This window comes from Falco biarmicus, chromosome W (genome assembly GCF_023638135.1).
Source record: "Falco biarmicus isolate bFalBia1 chromosome W, bFalBia1.pri, whole genome shotgun sequence".
In the NCBI taxonomy this organism is placed as follows: domain Eukaryota; kingdom Metazoa; phylum Chordata; class Aves; order Falconiformes; family Falconidae; genus Falco; species Falco biarmicus.
Window position 1 is genome coordinate 909,247 of NC_079310.1, and position 6,664 is coordinate 915,910.

The following is a 6,664-nucleotide window of genomic DNA, read 5'->3' on the forward strand; positions in this document are numbered from 1 at the left end:
GTATTTTGTCTTTGCTTACCTGCAGCGATCAGAACAAGACTGGGTGAGTATTCCACGCTGAAGTGACCATGCATAGAGCACTCCATGCTGGAACGAAGGATCTACAGTCTTTTTATGGCCAAAGTTCTAGGCTTTGTATACTGAAATAAAGAAGTGTTGCGACACCATGAGGCTGAATATTTACCGCTAGTGCTCTCCTAAATTTTCTTGTGGAATCAATGTGTAATTATAAATAGATTTATTGATAACAAGCATATGATTATTTTATTTGTTTGCTTTAGAAGAGGAAGAACGTGTACAACTTTGAATCACCAACAGGGGATACTGTTTTAATTTTAAATGCTTTGCAGAATTTCACTGTCAACATTCCTAAGATACTCATGCAGTTTTTGTGCGTGTCTAAAAAGCACAAAAGACAAATGCATGTATAGCATACTGTATGTGCTTTATATGCACAAAAATATACGTAGTATTTTGAGGGGGAGGGAGTTCAGTAAAGTCTAGGTGACTTATTGGCAGGTTTTGTTTTGCTTTGTATAATCACAGTTCATTGCTGCTTGTTTCTATAATAAATCATCTTGTTACATAAAATGTCAGTTAATAATTGAGGGCTGTCAATATCTTTATGACTTTGTCTTTTCTACTATCTTACTCTTATGAAGATCTTTGGATCTAAAGGAGTAAGTTTGTGAAAAGCTTTATTTTTTTCCAGATATCTTTATATATCTGTTGTATTTTTTTAGTTATGTATTATGTGCTACAGAATTTTTGTCGTTAAACACGATCCAGAAATTTCTAGGAAGATTCTGTATGAGAGGACAAGAGAGTGCCTGAAAGCTAGAAGTCATCTGTCCATGGTATATGGACTGCTTTCTTGCATGGTATTTTGCATCTTTCCCAAAGCTGCGAGAAGGTACACTATATTTATTAATTTGGACTACATAGGACAACATTCCCAGCCTAGAATGAGAATGAGTACATTATTTTCAGATCTTGCATGTGTTTTCCTGATCTCAATAAAGCCATGCTATGAGGTTCATGTAGAAAATGAGTTATACTGATACTTGCCTCTTGATCAAAAACCCATCATTGCTATAAGGATGCGTAGTTCTTCTGCATAGTTCTTATTGCAAAGTTCATTCTAGTTGCTGTGAGAATTTAAGTCAGATATTTGCCTGCCTTTGATTCTGGAGATGCTCATTACAACAGGACTCTGGCAGACTGTTACTGACTTTGGGTTCTTTTATTTATGTCCTGTAGTTGGAAACTTCAGAGACTGCTGGGTGTTTCACTGACCTGTGTATCTCAAGAAAAATGTTTCAGATTTTAAAATATTTTTTTTCCAGAAGAAAACTGAAAGTCTTATTTGATATAGTATGGTAGGTGCCTGAAAAAAAAAAAAAAGATAGTAACTTAATGAAGATTTGGTGAATGATGAAATGTGATCTGCAGAGTATTGAACAAACTATATGTTCAACTTCTCTATAGAGATTAAATCATACATAACACATAATTACACATGCACACAGATTTCATGCTCCATAACTCTTCCTTTTTTATTTGCCTTTTTCTAATGATGTGTATGGAATATGCCTTATTACAGAGTTATTCTATTAATTTGAATATGTAGAAAAGTGACTATATGTTAATGCTAGTAAGGCAAATAAGATGAAAATTTGTACGTGTTTACTATATCACTAGTGAACACTTTATATAGTGATGTTAAAAAAAATTTAAAAATCTTATCTCAAATGTACTTCATCATTTTACAGTCAACTGAGCAATGGTTCATTCCACCATAGCCACTGATGGGAATGTAAAAAGAAAAAAAGTAAAAAATATCCAAAATATAAAGGGGTTAACTCCTTATTTGCCATTTCTTGTAATTGTTGAACACAGGCAAGTAAATATTAATTTAATTGGATGGCTTTATTTTACAAAGGTATGGAAAGTTTACAAAGTAGTATATAAATCTTATATCATTAGTTGCATTTGCACTAAATGTGATGTACTTTTGCCATTTATTCTGTAAATAAAATTAAACTACAGATACTATTTGTAAAGAATATTTTACTTTTAGATAAAGGCACTGGTATTTCACTACAGCTAGCCCTGCCCAGAGTTGTAAGAGGCTTCTTAAAGAATACGGAAGAAGTTGCAAGATTGAGAAACAGGTATTAATTGACCTCTTTAAAACCAAATGAAAAAGGGCATTGCTCTATTGGCCTCTCAGATTGTCCATGTGCAAGTAGCCATTAGGTCTTTTCTTCCAGAAGGGATCTTTCTTATATGGTTTTATAAAATTTCCCATCTCTTGAACCCACTTCTCTTTCTAGTCACTGTCATGTATCTGTGCTCTGAGTTCTCTTCTTCCTGTTAACAGATCTGTAGTGTTTGTGTAGCTTTGGTCTTTGCAGAAGCAGCCCATGACTCTAGAATGGCTGTTTTTATAAGCTGAAACAATTTGAAGGACTGAGGACACAGCTATCTTCTCCATCAGATATTGTTCTATTAAGAGAATTTGGATGTTGCTGAACTAGATCTGAAGGAAATTACTTAGTAGAACTTGTATTGAGAATGAGGATGATCTAGATGGTCATTGTTATCCTGTCTGAGAACCGGAACATCTTATTTTGAGAAATTTATCTGTAAAAAATGTGATGTGCTTCGGGGGGGGGGGAATTACCTTAATTGGACTGAGCTGGCTTATCTGAAGTTGTGCAGATTCTCTTTAAACTAATCAGATTGTCTACCTGTATTTTTGTCAAGTTGTACAGATAACACTGTATTTCAGTTGCCACTGTTCATCTACAGACTTAAAACATGAATCATATTTTTGAGTACCTTCAGTGTATAGGGTGTAACTGTTTGTTCTATAATAGCTTTATGATCCTAATTATAAGTTTTAAAAAATTAAAAGAAGTTGGCTCTTTCATCTTACAATCACAAATTTTAAACCAGTATTTAAAAGTGAAAAGTATTAAAAATTATGAAGAAAAATCCTGGTTGGCAGTTATTTTTAACTTTTTGTGCTTTGGAGAAACTTATTTAAAACATTTTACCTTTTAACCAACTTTTAGATCATGTATAAAGTTATATATAATACTATAATTGTATTGGGTCTGGCTGAGATGGAGTTAAATTTCCCCATAGCAGCCCTCACAGAGTTTTGCTTTGTATTGGTAGCTGGAAAGGTGTTGATAACACACCAGTGTTTTGACTACTGCTGAGCAGTGCTCACACAGCATCAAGGCTGTCTCTCCAACCTTCTCCCTCCTCTCACCAGTAGGCTGGGGGTGGGCAAGATCTTGGGAGGGGACATAGCCAGGACAGCTGACCCAAAGCGACCAATGGGATATTTCATACCATATGACGTCTGCTCAGATACAAGAGATAAGAGAAAGGAGGAGGAAGGGGGGCATTCCTTATTTATGACGCTTGTCTTCCAGAGCAACCGCTACATGTACTGAAGCCCTGCTTCCTGGAAAGTGGTTGATCGCCTTCTGATGGGAAGTAGTGAATAACATCTTTTGTTTTCCTTTGCTTCCACGTGTGCACCTTTTGCTATTGCTGCCTTTATCTTGACCCACAATTATTTTTTTCCATCTTATTTTCTCCCCCCCCCCCCCCCCCCCCCCATTCTTCTGAGGAGGGGAGTGATAAGAGAGACTTGGTGGGCACCTGGCATCCAGCCAAGGTTAACCCATCAGAAGGGGCTTCTATGAGAAGCTGCTAGAAGCTTCCCCTATGTCCAATAGAGCCATGCCAGTCAGATCCAAGACAGACCCACTGCTGGCCAAACCTGAGCCAACTAATCAGTAACAGTGGTAGTGCTTCTGTGATAACATTTGGGGGGCAAGGGTGGAATGCTGTTCAACAGCAGCTGGAAGAGAGGAGTGAGAATATGTGAGAGCAACAACTCTGCAGACACCAGGTTCAGTGAAGAAAGACGGTGAGGAGGTGCTCCAGGCACCAGAGCAGAGATTCCCCTGCAGCCCATGGTAGAAGACCATGGCGAGGCAGGCTGTCCCCTGAAGCCCATGGCGAATGACCCCACACTGGAGCAGGTGGATGCACCTGAAGGAGGCTGTGACCCTGTGGAGAGCCTGTGCTGTAGCAGGCTCCTGGCAGGACCTGTGGAAAGAGGAGCCCATGCTGAAACAGGTTTGTTGCCAGGACCTGTGACCCTGTGGAGGACCCACGCTGGAGTAGTCTGTCCCCGAAGGACTGCACCCTGTGGAAAGAACCCACCCTGGAGCAGTTTGTGAAGAACTGTAACCTGTGGGAAGGACTCACATTGGAGAAGTTCATGGAAGACTGTCTCCCATGGGAGGGACCCCACACTGGAGCAGGGAAGAATGTGAGAAGGAGCAGCAGAGACATAAGATGTGATGGACTGACTGAAGCCCCCATTCCCCTGCACTGCTTGGGGGAAGGAGGTAGAGAAATCGAGAGTGAAGTTGAGCCCAGGAAGAAGGGAGGTGTGGGGGGAAGGTGTTTTAAGATTTGGTTTTATTTCTCATTACCCTACTCTGATTTTGATTGGCAATAATTTCCCCAAGTCAAGTCTGTTTTGCCTGTGACTGTAATTGGTGAGTGATCTTTCCCTGTCCTTATCTTGACCCATGAGCCTTTTCTTGTAGTTTTCTCCCCCATTCAGTTGAGGAAGGGGCATGATAGATCAGCTTATGGTGAGCACCTGGCATCCAGCCAGGGTCAAACCCACCCCATCATATGACATTGTGCTCAGCACTAAAAGCTCAGAAAAAGAATGAGGAAGGTGGGGGATGTTTGTGGTTATGGCATTTGTCTTTCCAAGTAACTGTTGGTGTGCTGAGGCCCTGCCTGCTGATGGGTAGTGAATAAATTCCTTATTTTGCTTTGTGTGCACAGCTTCACTTTACCTATTAAACTGTCTTTGTCTTGATCCATGAGTTTTCTTGCTATTATCCTTCCAATTCTCTTCCCCATCCTGCTGGGGTAGGGGTAAGCAAGCAGCTGATCAACCCACCACATTTTCTAGATAGCCTAAGAGTCCTAGCAGGAATACTGTTGGGTTCTGTAATTAGGGAAAAACCTATAAAAGCTGGGGCTAAAAAGCCCCTATTTCCCCCCTGAGTAGATTAAGAAGCTGACTGAGCATAAACCAATGGTGAAGATGGGACAGAAGGTAATTTAGTGTTGTATAATAGACTGCAAAATCCCTACAGCGCTGTAGAGAGGAGGTTAGCTTCAGAAGCAGGCCTCCTCCCAGAAGATGGTACAAGGTGGATAGGGCCAGCAGTAAACTAACCAAGAAAACAAGGTACAGAACTGTCAGTACTAGGAGTTTCGCTAGCTGCGTGGCACTGTAATTGCTGTGTAAGACAGGATGCATCTGCCAGTAACACGAGCTTTCCCCTCAGGCAATAGAGAAGATCTGTGGAGCAGAGAAACTGTTGCTATAACAAGGACACCACCTGAAGCCCAAACCATCAACTCCTTGTTTCAGCAGGTGTCATCATGGGCCATCTACCACAGATTTTCCAAGAGCTGTATTTGTCTTATAATACCAAGAGTGAAAATTGTCCAAACAGTGCTGTGTATAGACACACTTAGAGCTTGGATATACTTGAAGTCTGATTGTTCACTTTAATTTCTCTCAGAAACTGTGTAATTAGATACAGCTGGAACTGCATAACGTCCAAGCCTCATAACTCTGAAACTTTCATGTCAGACAACAGGAATAGATTCAAGACACCAAAAAAGGGAGATAATTAGGTAAAGAGAGAAGCAAACTACTTACCAGAGTCAAATATAACATTTTTTAATGGTTTTAAAATATTTGAAAAAGATGTGTCAATTGTAATGGTATAACATTTAGGTTGCTGCAGCTCTAGAAACTTGATTCCAGACAGCTGGTTTGGTTTTGCCAAGTACTCAAAACAAACAGGACTTCTTATACTGAAACAGTTTTGCTACACAAATTTTGCAGTGATGTTGAAATCCTCTACTGTAGCGTATGCAGGGAAATAAGAACCCTTCAGTTCCCTAACCTTTTTAACACCTATGAAAGGGTAACTTCCAATTCAGATATAAAACCTGTAGCACTGAGGAGACTGAAAACACAGGCTGCAGTGTATGTCAGATTACAGACTGATATACATTACCAAGATCAGACATGGCAGTTGAACTATAGTTGAGAAGAGGGAAAAAACAGAGAAAAGTGACAGAGAGAAAGAAAAAAAAAAACAAGAAAGAAAGAAACCTTATACAAGAAATGCACAGACACAGGATTTCTTTTTACAGCTTCCAGCATCTGTAGTGGGGCACTGACTAAAAGCTTAACCCCTTCACTGCTAACATGCAGTTCTTATCAGAATAGAATGTCAAACAGTTCTTTATGTGATACTAACAGGTTCTTTTACTCTTCCAGCTTAACCTGTCTTGCAAGAACATGCAGCACTGTGTATTTTGATAAAATTACATTTTCCTGGTGAAAGCAGTGTTTAAAATTCAGGTAACAAGTTGACAGACTGAAAAGCACCTTTGAAACTTTGAGAAACTATGAGAAACTTTGAGAAACTATGAGAAACTACCAAAAGTGTAATTCAACAGTTTTCTGGAAATTAAGAGAAACACCCAAATAGGCGTCAACAGAAGGCATTGCTAATGGTGAATTAGT

At 39.5% G+C, this 6,664-nt stretch overlaps 1 protein-coding gene and 1 long non-coding RNA gene across 7 annotated transcripts in view; one reads left to right on the forward strand and one right to left on the reverse strand.

Moving 5' to 3' along the window:
- LOC130141856 (ceramide transfer protein-like) overlaps nt 1-4,927 on the forward strand; it is a 96,383-nt gene extending 91,456 nt beyond the window's left edge. For all 6 annotated transcript variants that reach the window (XM_056323082.1, XM_056323083.1, XM_056323081.1 and 3 more), the window contains one exon: nt 26-4,927. The gene's annotated coding sequence lies outside the window, so the exon portion shown is untranslated. The remainder of the gene's footprint in view (nt 1-25) is intronic.
- The window catches only part of LOC130141859 (uncharacterized), a 136,936-nt gene that overhangs the window by 71,864 nt on the left and 58,408 nt on the right, over nt 1-6,664 (reverse strand). The gene's annotated exons all lie outside the window — the stretch shown is intronic.